This window comes from Aphis gossypii, chromosome 3 (genome assembly GCF_020184175.1).
Source record: "Aphis gossypii isolate Hap1 chromosome 3, ASM2018417v2, whole genome shotgun sequence".
Classification (NCBI taxonomy): domain Eukaryota; kingdom Metazoa; phylum Arthropoda; class Insecta; order Hemiptera; family Aphididae; genus Aphis; species Aphis gossypii.
This window is the reverse complement of record NC_065532.1, coordinates 50628949-50643707: the sequence shown is the minus strand read 5'-3', so window position 1 is coordinate 50643707 and position 14759 is coordinate 50628949. Positions and strand designations below refer to the sequence as shown.

At 30.3% G+C, this 14759-nt stretch overlaps 1 long non-coding RNA gene across 1 annotated transcript in view; it reads right to left on the bottom strand.

Moving 5' to 3' along the window:
* The window catches only part of LOC126551209 (uncharacterized), a 30126-nt gene extending 15694 nt beyond the window's left edge, over positions 1–14432 (bottom strand). Inside the window, exon 1 of the long non-coding RNA XR_007605073.1 lies at positions 14311–14432. This is a non-coding gene — a long non-coding RNA (uncharacterized LOC126551209). The remainder of the gene's footprint in view (positions 1–14310) is intronic.
* Between the last annotated feature and the right edge of the window lie 327 nt (positions 14433–14759).

The following is a 14759-nucleotide window of genomic DNA, read 5'->3' as shown; positions in this document are numbered from 1 at the left end:
TAAATTGTATTAAGGATCGTATAAGTAAAATAATTTAATAATCACATTTTTATATTTATTACAATTATTTGCGATGACAAGTTAAGTATTCAATTAGTGGTCATCTAACTATATAAAAACGACGAAATGCGTGCAAAAACACGAAAATAAAAATAGTGAAAATGCATTAATTATACTTTAATGTTACGTTTATTATACATATACATTATATGTATTAAATATAGTAAAGAAGATGCTCATATCAAATAAATTGTATACGATTTCAGAAAAACTATAAAATATATTTATCACACTCCTTAGTGTACATGTAATTTATGTATCGTGTAGCGTTATCGAGTAACAATTTAACTATACATATTTTCATTTTGTCTACCTACAACTTTATATATACTTGATTTTTATTTAACTATGATATTCCTAATTTAAATCAAATTAAAAAATAAAAATAAATATCTTATCATTATTTATTAAATGATATTATGAACGATAAAAATACCTACACTTTTATAGTTTTTTTCTATAGTAAAAATGACAGTACTATTGTAGGTACTAATCACTATATACTTCAATATTATTAAAATATGGATGTTTTTACTGTTTTTAGTAACTTATCTTTTATCAAAATATAACTATCAATATTGTTGTTGCAGCCATGCCGATTAATTATATATATACAATATACATATATATATATTACCAATATATTATATTGTATATCGAAATAATATAATAGCGTTGTGGTTGGATATACTTCAGTGCAATTCTAGCAATGATTACTTGCTTTATGATTATAATGTCGCAATCGTACATTATAAATAATTATTTATCGATAATGTTATGCTACCCGAGTTTTAATCATTATTTTGGGCAAATCCAATAAAAGAAAAATTAAAAAAAAAATTGAATTGTAAAAAATATAAAATTCAAACATATGACGTTAAGCCCCTACAAACATACGATTAATATACCATATTGTAATAAGGTATCCGTACATGGTTTGAATAATAGGGGTGCGTGTGATGGATATTAATTATTGATTAATTAATTAAATTGGTATTAGAGTATAATTAATAGATCATTTCGATAGATTCACGTTATCGCTAACTGCTAGTAAATGTCATCTGTTTATAAAAATATATAAAATGTATCTCTAAAGAGTATCTGTTGAAGGCAACAAACCTTTATTAGATGACTTTATCGAGGATGCGTCTCGTCGTCGGTGCGGTCACGTAAATACACAGTACATCAAACGATTCTAAACGATTGGTTTGGTGTATTGTTTTCGCATCAGCTGGTACAGTGATACGAAGGATTACTGCATTTTATTGTTATATTTTATTTTTTTTCATACTCAGACAGCATTCATACGTATTATTACAGTTTCGCCACGTGTATGGTATTTTACCTATAATAGTCGTTTGTAAATTGCAATCCCATTAAACACGAAAAATATAAAAACAAACGACGTTTTACAATCATTTTAATTATATTAGTGTTATAAATTGTTACCTATTGTTTTGTATTTTCCTTTGAACTCAACTTTCACTATTGGGTCAAGCTCGCGTTCCATAATAATAATATGTAAGATCCCCAAAAGGGTCTATTATAATAGCGAACAATATCATGTTTGTTTGTGCAATGTGCACGCCGTCCGAAACAAACTCATTTGTACCTACCATAGGTACCTAATAATATCATGCGAGTTTAAGTTTTGTTATTGAGTTTCCATAAAGATAACATTATTTTAGGGGTTACAAGTATACCTACTCTTAATATATATAGTGGAATGATTATTACACATATGCATTTAATAGGTCGTATACGTATATATCGTGTATCGGGGGAAATGTAGTCTAACAATGATTACATTTTAAAATTTAAATTTAAAAACTACTTTAAAATTCCGCGATTTGATGTATTATTATTATAAAAGTAATTATTTAAAAGTTTTAATAATATTACGTCAATGGACTTAATATTTTATAATTCAGTTATACAAGACTTTTACAATAATCAGTAAAAGTTTATATAAAACAATTTATATATATATATATATTCAAAATAAAACGATCCGAATGTATTTATATATTATTTCATTCATCAGGGCTGTATTATTGTTCAAAGCGATAAAGCGATATGAGCTTATGTTTTATTAATCAAATTATTATTGCGCGGTCGTCATTTATAATGATAATATAGTCAATGACAAAGATAGTAGTTTTTCAAGCTTGATGAATATATATTTTATGAATTGACAAACAGTTGAAAAACGACACAACGTTAATGATAGACATGAATCGATCATGCGAATAATAGGAATTAGATAAAAAAAAAAAATAACCACCCAGCAACGCTGTGCAATGACAAAATATTGAAAGGTATTTTTTTTTATTATTATATTAAACTGGAAAATCATTCGTCAATTATATTATTACGTTCGTTATATCTATGTCAAACGAGAAAAGCAATTATAATTGAAAATAAGTTAATAACAAAGGAAATATCTGTTAAAATAATAAGATCTGAACAAAAATAAAAAACGTAATTAATAATGCGTCATAATGACTAGTAATTTTAAATTGGTCTACACACTTACACCTGTGTATGAATTTATTCTAGTACTCTTTTGGCACTTTATTACACTGATAACACTTAGGTCTTAGACTATAGCACAATATAATATATAGTGAGTTATTAATTAACACGTAAATTATTAGACCTGGATTTTGTACACAACATTTATAAATATGTAATTAAATATTCTTCTGTCTCCTGTGAAATGAATAAATTATTATTATAATAAAATTATGTTACTCTTGCAAACTTGAGTCGTCGAAAGTTTTTGATAAAAATTGCAATTATTATTGCGTTTGAAATAATTTTCAAGTTTTCACAATGCTACAATTAAGTCAATCATAATATTATTATACAACATGCGAGTAAGTCGGGTAATTTAATAGTATTAATATTAGATTTTGGGTAGGAATACTTCTTGTTAGCTCTTACGCAGACACATACTACTTATACTCTTTACAAATATTTATTTAAACAACAGTATAATAATAAAAAAAATAATAAACAATTCAGCAGTAAAAAATAAAACAACTGATAGTAGCTATAATCCTAAGTAAAAAAAAAAACAAAAAAACAACAGAAAAACAGCGAAGTAAATATGGTTGAAAAATAACAATAACAACAATAACAAAAATTATTATAACCATAATAATAATAACAATAATAACAACGATATAACAATACAAAACTAAAACAATACTACTTGACCGGATAAGCTATAATATATTATTATATTATTATAGGCGTTTTATGACCAGGAACGATAATTATTATTATTTTGCGTTATATATTAGGTACTGTGCACGGACACGGACGACCAGAGAGCGAATTTGAGAGACGTGCGAGAGAGGGAAAATAGTAGTGGGAAAATTCCAGAGAAAAACGTACTTTTTTTACTTTTACATAACGGCCGTGTCGTCACGAGTTTTGTTACCGACGAATATAATGTTACATGACATCGCCACTGCGGTGACGGTTGTGTGTGTAGAGTACGAAAATATATGGTTTATTATGACTTCCGGTTAGGTCGAAGATCGTTATAGAAGTCGGAGTGCCATTGCCGAAGAAGTTTCGCACCGGGACGTTCGTAGGGACGGATCGTACGAACGCGGGGGGGTTGCGCGCGCGGGACGGAGCGGATCAGTAGTAAGTGTCGGCGTCGTTGTAAACGTCGGCCGAGTCGTACAGGTTACCGTATTCGGGTTCCGCGTCGTCCACCTCGTAACCGGCGTGAGTGCCGCCGTCGTCGCCGTCGTCGTACGCCTCGACGCTGTCGTACTCGGACGCCTCGGCCTCGACGGCCAGCGGGTCGTACTTCTTCTTCTTGCCGGCGCCGTCGTTGAGCGAGTCGTACACGTACCGTTTGGTCGGCTTGCCGTCCTTCTCCTCGAAGTGCCAGGCCGAGTACTTGGGGTTGGACCGGCCGTTGTCGTCGTACGCCGACGACTCGTGGTAAGCGCCGTTGCCGCCGTCGCCCGCCTTGCTGCCGTACGACACCTGCGTGCCGAACCCGAAGCTGTCCGAGTCCTTGTCGCCGTACACGTCGTCCTCGTTGTAGCCCTTGTCGCCCTTGGTCGAACCGGTCCGCACGTAACCGTCCATCAGCGACGACTTGCCGGCCACCTTCTTCGACTCGGCCGGCACCGCGTCCAGCCCGGTGGACGCCGTTGCGACGACGTTCGAACCGCCGACGGCCGCCGCGTCCAGCCCGGTGGACGCCGCGTCGGCCGCGCGACCGGTCAGCAGAGCGGCGGCGGCGATCGTCGCGGCCAGCGCCGCGGCCACCGTCCAAAAGCGATCTCGCGGTAGTCGTGAGCTGTACGTCGTCATGATTGCGGCGCTGCGGTGCGGTACGGTATGAGCCGGTCGACGGTCGGCGGGCCGGTTAAATAACGCGCGAAAACGGCGGTGGCCCCCACCCCCCGCGCCGATCGGGGGCGGCGGACCGCGACGGACGTCTTCGCGCAAGGTCGCGGAGAGTGTGTCGCAAACGGCGGCCGCTTAGTTTTTACACGACCGTTTTTTTTTTCTCTTTTGTGCAACTCGGAGGCTACAGGTGGCGTCGTGTTTACGCGGTCCAGTGCGGCCGTCGACGGTGCGGCGCTGCGGTGCGATAACGGATGTCGCTCCGCTCGATCGAACACGGCCGTTGCGACATTTTCCGTCGCCGTCCTCGACGACGCTCTCGGGGCGACGATCTCCTCGGCGGCGGCGTGCGCGCGAGTCTTGTGCGCAGCCGCCGCCGACGACGACGACGACGTTATATTGTTTACACACCTCGTTAATTACATACGCGTTTTCCGCCACACACGTCCTGTCGGAAACGACGCGCGTTTTTCGCGCCCGTCGTCGTCGTTGCGAAATCCCGCGCGGTAGACACCATGAAAATCCGGCCAAATCGTTTACACGCTTTATCCGCGGGACGGGGACACCGCCGCCGCTGCCCGTGCGATTGCGCGTTCGGCGGTCATCGGTTTTCGTTTCGCCTTCCACGTACAGCGTCGCCTACACCTGTGCTATCGTCGTGGTCGTCGTCCGACGATAGTCGCATCCGCCGTACTTAGGGCTATCGAAAATATATCGTATTGACCCGCGAGGGCGCTCGTGTGCGGAGGGCGAGCAGGCAGGGACGTGCTCCCCCCCCCTGGAAAATGTTGGAAAATCGTTTAAAAAACGACACGCTTTTTCGTTTTTATTCCGTCGACGATTATATAAATTCTTAAAATGTCGTGCATTGGCACAAATATATACATACAGCCATTCCCGTTTATAAATGGATTGATAAATTAAAATTTTGTCCCCCTCCTAGAGAATTTTCCTACGGGCCCCCTTCATATTGACTGATCTAAAATTAGGGCACATCCCACTGGTAACGGGTTAAACGATTCGACGAATTCAACGGATTTTATATTCTGAGCGAACAGATTTTTCGGTTTTAAAATATCGATTGTTGTCGGGGAATAAAAATTAATATTTTGTTTTTTAAATCTTTACATTTTCGTAGAATATTCGTGACGTATGTAATATAATTTTCAAAACATTTTTGATCTTTTTGAGCTATTTATGGAACTTGAAAAGGTATCAATAGTTTTTTTTAGGACTTTGTGATGTTTATGTTTTTTAATCAAAGATCTAGAAAAAATGATACAAATTATACTCAGGGGGAAGCTCCTTCTCATAAGTTGGTCTTAAAAGAATGTAAAAACTTTTAAAATTTTGTCAAATTTGTTTGTTGTTAAAATATTAGTTAGGTTAAGACGGTTAAGTAAAAATTATTTTAACATAATGTCATAATGTACTACTATTAGGAAAATAAATTACTAACAGATATATCTATATAATATCCATGGTATTATAATTAATTCATAAAATATACTATTTAAAAAAATAAAAATTGAGGCTGAACAATGACACACCGCTTCCGCGTAGAATCGCCTTTCGTATGCAGCGGTTTATCATTATTTTCAAATTTAACACAATATCCACTACGGTGGTCGGTGACCGGTCTCAATGACGAAGTAAACACACTCGAAACCTTTTATACAACTATCAACCGCACAGTGACTAACCGACTTTTTTTTGTTTGTATTCCATCAAAGTTCAAAATTAAAATGTATTTATATTATATACTTGAACTCCGAAATGTATTCATTTAATTATTCATTTTTCATAAACGTGAAATATAATCATTTCATTACTATTAAAATATTTGTTTGTCCCTGTTCAAATAAGAAAATAAACGTATAAATTACCCTTAAAACTAGCTAAAAATAATTAAAATAAATATTAGCAAATTAGTATTAAAGTTATAAATAAATTTGTAATTTGACTTGACATAAGTATGCAATGTATATTTAGCTTCTTCCAAATAAAAGTATTTCAAGAAGAAAGAATAACTCGCAAATGATGTAAGTTCAGACTGTGCTAATTACTATAGTTTTCGAATTCCATGCTAGGTGACAAACTTCTGTTTTTCTCGCTTGTAATTTGGACAAATGACATGACGAATATTACAGTGCAGGTAATTAAATAAACTTTTTAACGATCAATTTCCTGGTAATGTTTTACTTTTTTTTATCTTACAGCTCTTCGTCATTAAAATACTTAATAGCATAATAGTTTTACTTGTTTAGTAGTATGTAATACGTTGTGTGCATAATACAAATAAAATAAAAACATTGTTTTCCGTAACTGTTTTTTTTTTGTTCTAAGTTGCTTATATAAATAGTTTAAATTGGTACTTACAACAGTATGTGATTTTTTGAGACTAACTGTATCTATAGTTAACAGTTCTTTATATCTAGAGATGTCGTTTATTTCAATTTCTTCAGTTTTCTCTGAATAGCTCTGCAATTTTTTTGTATTCTAACCAGATACTCATCAGAGTGAAGCCACTTGAATACTATCCATTATGTCGTTAATTATCAATGCAATCGATAATTATTTTTGTAGCGTGTGTTTCACAATATATAGATAATTATTATTAATTATTCTGTTTAATTTTAAATTACGACATAATATTAAATTCTAGCGCAAACCTACTCTTTCAGTGGCAAAATGTAATTGTTTTTAGGCCCTTTGAAACCCTCTCTCTCTCTCTATCTCTCTTATATATATATTAGGTTATGCTAATTATCACAGTGTAGTAGCTATGCTATTAGTATGCGTGTCTTAAAGTGGGGCAATGATGGGTTACTTGGGAGTTTATGGATCTAATCTATCTATAGTTAGTTTGCTTCGATGTCCAAATTGTTAATGTCTTTATCAATTTTCGTTGGTATAGGTACGCATCAAAGCGTACCCGATCGATATATTCACTGTTTTCCAACAGAATGCCAATGGAAACACTTATTAAGTGCGCAATAACTAAATAATAACTATATTTACTGGATATTTTTTTTCAGGCGCGCTGAAGTTTTATTGTTTAGGTACGATTAAAGCTCAAAAACGAAAGTTATACTCATTATTCTCACGGGTCAAAGGGATATAGAAGTACACTGTGCAGTCCATCAGTTGGGTTACTGACGTGATCTGATACAGTTAATAGGGTCGGAAGCAATCCTTTTTCAAGGGAGCTGAATGCGTAAACACAAATTAGTTGCGCCATTACTCACATATTCATTAAACTACTTGATACCTACCATAAGTGATCCAATTACGTATATTATTAAACACTTTTCAAATTTCACGAACATGGATAAATTGTTTCGAAAAAAAAGTTTAAAATATTTCAATTCCACGCATGATTATCACCATTTAGTAAATTAAATTCTACAATATTATAATGATTTAATGTTGTATTATAATGATAAGACCGCAATAAAAAGTACCACTTATCGAACCTTTAGAACATTTTAAACATACCAATTTCCTATTAGATAATATTTGATGCATAATAATTTGTTCTTTTGAAATGTGTGTTTAAATTTTTGATTTTAGTATACATGAAAAATATACTTGCCTTGAGACTAAAATATTCAGAGCAAACTTGATTAAACAATAATAATGATGACAATAAGAACGACTTAAATGTATCAATATATTTATATATCATAATATAATGTGTTAGATAAAGCTGGTAATTTAAAATATAGTATAGAAAATTAATAAATTGCTTTATGGCATTTTATTATATTTTTAATAAAACTTTAATTATTTTTCATTGATTTTGTATTACTAATAATATCCACGGTGTATGATTTGTGGTTGTTTATATAAGGATTTCGGTTTTAGGTTAGTTAAGTCATATATGGTCACGACACGTGCAAGAAACGAAAACGTTATTATGATAAATGACGGACTTCCTCGTTCAACTACAAAGTAGTAAATGAAAATTGAAATATTTTCACACATTTTTTAAAATGTGTATACGTTTGGTGCTACCTATATAACATTATATATTTATGACTTATTATCGACCTTTTTTTTTTCATTCAAAAATTATTGTTTTGAGTTTTAAACATTAATTTATTTTTAAATAAAATCTAACATATTTCCTATTTATTTTTCATGACAAATAGGAAATAGTTTGTCTATTCTAAAAAATAAATGTACTTTAATTAGTTTTTAAATTCTAAAAGAAATCGTGAATATATTTGTTCTACAAGAAGTATGACTGATTTGTTTTTGTGTCCATCATTATGTTTGGAAGAGAAACTACTTCTATTAATTTCATATTTAAGGAATATTTTCTGGTAGAAAATTTGATTTAAAGGGTCTAATAACATTATAATAGTCTTCTTAGTTGTCGACCGAGTAAAAACTTCTCAGAACGTTTAAAATCAGGAAAACAAAAAAAAAAAAAAATTACGAAAAAATGAATTATTTATGAAATACTTATCAGTTTTTGAAAACATTGAAGATGAAGCATTTTAACTTCTTCCAAATACACGCACATAATTTTAAAACCAATACATTCTTCACTCAACTCGGAATCTGAAATCAAGAATTTAATCTTAATTAATTTAAATATTTTGTGACTCGATTGATAACGATTAAAATTTGCCAAACGTTTACTAGAAAAATAAAATTTACTCATTATAGATAATTATGGCAATTTAGAAAAATAAATGCGTGTAATAACCTAATAAACAATATAATCCAATCAAATAATATTCAACTTAATAATAATTTAAAATATTTCGCTTGCAGAATTCTGTCTTAAAGTTTATATATGTTACGAGTATACTAAGATCGTAATAATTAATATAGTTTAACATAATTATATTATTATAGTATTTGAGCGTTGTAGTAAAAGTATACATAATAGTCTCGCAACTATACAGAATTCAAAGTGTACGATGAATTTACTATCAGAAAACTAATTATAATTTACAATGCGTGTTTCGATACTACTATCTACCGTACAACTTGTTTGAATTTTGCCAGTTTGGAAAGGAGCACTGAAAAAATACATAAAATAATGCGTTCCCAGCGAATTTCATGTACATCCCCATACCCACATGATGCATAATATGTATAATAGCATGTATAGTAATTGTACTTGTATTAAACAAATTCCAATCACATATGCATGTAAAATCAAATTAAATTGTTATTTATACAATGGAAAATGTAAAATATTTTATAAATTCATTACAATACACCAGTCGTATAAACCATGTAATTTTTAATAATTAAAAAAAAAAACATTATAAGTATGTATATATATATTTTAAATATATAAGTATACTACAACCATTGAAAATCAATAAAACTGACTGACTGCAATATTATTCACAAGGTTAGGTTGCTGCGTGACAAATATAGTTTTCAATAAACCGATAAACTAGGTATGTGTTTACTAAAACTGTTCGTAAATAATAATAGGTAGGCAGGCCCTAAAAACAAATATTTGATTAAATATTTATTTTATATTTGAAAATTTAAATTAAAACTTCAGAATATTATATTAAATACTACCGTGTCTTGTGGGAGTTCTTCATCAGTAGTACTGCATGCGACTTAGCAATGCCATCATATTATTACTAAACTTCATTCGTTCAAAAAATTCTTTATTCCCATCATGATTATGGATCGCTGTTAGCGAGTTCCGCAACTACCTATATCCTGGCCCATCTTCGTCGCGAATGCAATTATAGTTTATAGCAAAATATTATTATCAGGTGCGATCGACTTCCCATTTTTACTCTCTCAGTTATATTCCAGGGTCTAATCTCGTTAGACTCGTTTTACAACTCAATCTCTAATAAACCACATTCCTCTGCAAACAACCTCCCAAATCCACGAGGCGAATGCGCATTTTCATCAATGATCCAACTATTGACTTCCTCATCAGCTTATAGTAGTTCCTCGTCATAGACTAAATACCATTTTTCAGATCTCGCCTATACTCGATATCCTATTTAATATTCCATGTTTTTTCTTTATTTTCAATATTGCAGGCGAAAATCGTTTTATTCGTCAGCTATTCATAATTTAACACACTTTACATATTTAGTTTGTTTTTTAGATCTATATAAAAATTAAATAAATGTAATGATATAAGGGTGATAAGGACATTTATGTTTTACATACCATTTTATCATCGTCTACTAATTATAGTAGTTTATTACTATTTTAACACGAGTGGTTAAATTAACTATAGTTTTAGCATATGACGCGCATTGAGCTCACCTACATAAATATCGAATAGCATAATAGCTATTGGTAATAACTTGTAATAACTTTACTTATTGGATAATTTAATATACATAGTAAATTTTATAGTGTGGGGTAGTTCGGACTGAGTTTGAAATTCGAATGGACAACGAGTGATGCCATATTCAATGCGCCCTTTTATCTTTTAGAAATAACACACGTATTATGTGCTTTGGAAATTTGTTTTGAAAAATATGATCACATTATTTTAAAATGTAATGATTAAGGATTAAACTAAATTAAAGTGCGTAGGTAGTGAAAATTACTATTACGTTATGAATTTTCAATTGATTAAATATATAACATTAAGGTGAAATTAATAGTTTCTATGATACTATTTGTCTGATTTCAAAGCTTTTACTATATTAAATATGATAAGTTTATTAAAGTGTTTATTTTATTTATTATTCAGTAAATGAGATTTTTCTATTTTATACATTTATATTTATTTTTTACAGAGCAAAAAAATAATATGGTCAATTTGTTAATTTATTTCTCATGCATTTTAATAATTCTATATACTTATTTTTCCTCTGTTAATAAAACATATTTTTAAATTTAAAATGTATAATGTTAGTCTACATTGATAAAACAGAGAAAAGTTTTTTATAAACGATATAAACGTCTTTAATTGACCGTTTGAATCGTAATTCTTGTCTGAAGAAAGTTCCATTTAATTGTTATATTCCTAAGGTATTAATTTGCTCTTATAAATTATAAAATAAGTTTTACCGAAATTGTTGATTCCATGGTTTAGACTTTAAATAAGAAATTATTATTAGGAAAATGGTGAATATTTTATGTGGATTTTAATAGGTACTTTTTCCTTCTTAATAACATTTAAATATCTTTTATACCTCTTCAAAGTATCTCATTTAAATTCTTAATCTGGAATTTTAATCTTTATATTTTAATAAAAGTACTTTTTTCTCATAAGCTTTTAAAACTCCTACAATATGAATTTGAAAATTAATAAAAGATTGACATAATAACAGACAGTACTGTCAAAAGTATTAAAACATATTATTGTATTTACGTTTAATTAATATAATATTTTCAAATGACTTATGGTCATAATTTATTTTAATACACGATAAAGTCATTAAAAATATTGTGCAAAACTTAAATGATTGAATTAAATAAGATTAACTTATTATTTTTAATAAGTATATTATAAAATATTTTAATCGTGACAACTCGACCGAAGTCAAAAATTTTCGATCAATATTTAAGTTGTACAAACGTGTTTTATAATAAAATAAATATTATCATACACAGAATTTAATAAATGCACATGCAAAATGCGTATTTTGAATTATATACCTATACACGATACTACACTATATTGTGTATAGCTATTGATATAAATACAATACAATTTTTTTTTCTGAACGATTATAGCACGGGTAAATCAGTGTACCTTTAACATTATATGTTTGACGTCAGAACATTGCTTTCCATCAAATGCACAATATGTCAAAATGGTAATAAAAATTGTGACTATCGATTCGGAAAGCCGTATATAAGTTTGCGCTCGGCACCTGAGTAGTGTATACATCATATTATTATGTGCATTGTACGCTAAGGCTGTGCCGTTATTGGAAAAAAAATATATCCCGGACTTAAAGCGGAGCACACGCATAGACATCGGGATTTCCTTCATTCTATCGCTTCGGTTACGACCCTGCGCCTAAAAGAAAAAGGATAAGTAACGGCTTTTTTTTTTTCCATTTTCATTCTCTGCAGACTATGAATATTCCTAAGTTTGTCTGCATCGGTGCACGTGGCTTTTATGTGATTTACAATACCGCGTGTTGTGTGTAAAAACATCCACGAAACTAAACCAAAAATACAAAAACAAAAAAGTCCGATTTATATATTATGTTAAAGCGAATAAAGAAAATGTCTAAAACGTGAAGTTAAAAAACGATCGGATTGAACATCTGCACCTGAATAATACGCTAAATACGCAAACATGTTATATGGGCATATAATACGTCTGCGTATCATGTCAAAAGTGAGAATTCCAGGAAAAATAGGCCATAAATTACATGGATAAAATCCTTGATAATATAGATCTCAAAAAAAAAAGTTTAACTTCGTTTATTTTGCGTTTTATAGTGTTATCTAAACTTGTTATTTTTATTCCAAAGTTTGAATTTATACAAAAAAAGCTTAAAAAGTAGTTTTATTTACTCCGACTTTTAGCTACATTTACTACTGGGCTTTTTCATACCTCAGCAATATAAGTATACAATGTATACCTACACATTCATTATTATACATTATTTAGTTGAAACTAAAAAGTTATATTATAATTCAGAGAAATTTGTTTATAAATAATCAATAAAAATGAGTAATACAAAAATAATTAACAACTATTCAAATATAAAATTAAATATTAAACAAGAATGTATACCTGAGTTCCGAGTAATGTTTTAAAAATGGGTGGAGTAAGTAAGTAACGAGATTGAAGACTTCGCCTAAAAGAAGATTTGTTTATTTGAATTTTACGATATTTTTATTATTTAATCTTTGTTTGATAATTATTAATAGCAACAATTTAATTTTTAACTAATTTAGTCGGTAGAAAATTTAAAAATATGAATTTCTTTATTCACTATTATTGTTTTATGAAAAGAAATACGTCATGTCCTAACTGTATAGTTTTTAATTTTTTTATCTATTAAATGTCAGATTACGAAATTTGTATTTTAAATTTGTATAAAATATAGTTTAAATTTATTGATACTATAATTTATCGTTATTATTTCCAAATAATTTTTTTTAATCTATCAACAATGTATGAAAACTTCTACTTATATTTTTAATTTGTTAATACGAAGAGTTGAATTATTTTCTTATCTACGAATAAGTCAACACCAAAAGTTTTTTTTCATTTTATTTTGCTCAAAACTTTTTAGTTATAATATAGACTATTATATTTTATTCCAGTATTTCTGAACATTTCTCCAAGTTCTACCATATTTTAAGGAATATTAAATTTCAATTTTTCAAAAAACATAATATTATGTTAACGAAAATTTTGTTGTATAAATTACTAATAAGTCTAAACATTTTCATCACATATTAATATTTAATAAAATCATTATGAAACATAATTTTATGTTTACCTTTCAATCTAACGGTACACACAATGAGAACAAAATCTAGTATAGTTATTAAATTTCTAAAAATATTTGTTTATATTATTCTTATATACTTGATATACAATTTACTTATATGTTCAGATAAGTAGTTTTCAACATTAAACTCCTCTTTATAACCCAAGATTTCTTTGTCATTATTATTATTATTATTATTATTATTATGCTTTATATTAACTTATTAATCAATATCGAAAGGGAATAAATTATTTTAGGTCACAAAAAAATAATTTCAGAAAAGGTTTGAAATATAAATAAGCAAAAACTTTCACAAATTACAATAATAATTATTATTAAACTTGAAAAATTTAAAAAGCATTTCACAATTTAATGTGTGAATTTAAAAAATCATAAACTTGTAATTATTTTCTATAACATCTATTTAGTTTTATGATTATGGTATACTTACTCATATATTGTACATTAAAGTTCTGATTGAAGCGATTAATGTATAGGTTCTGCAATGACTTGAGTTCGTTCTATGTGTCTGACAATATCTTTGGAAGCAGTAAAATCCATCAACTTCGAGGGTGGTTTCTGGAAGAAAATTTAATATTTTACTTTGAGATTAAAAATAGAAAAATAATCATACCTTTCTTGATTAGAAAATTAAAAAAAAATGTAGGAAAACATAATAAATAAATAAATTAAAATTTATTGTAATTTAACATAATTACATAACTTCATATGTATGTTTTATATTGCTTTATACATTTATATTATAATGGTATATTATATTTAAAATTTTTGAAAAGTTGATTTCGTTATTTTATAATGAATATTATATTTTAAAGTTTTACAGAATATTCATAAACATTTTTTCTAGACATGGTTTGAATTTCAAAATAGTATGGTTCT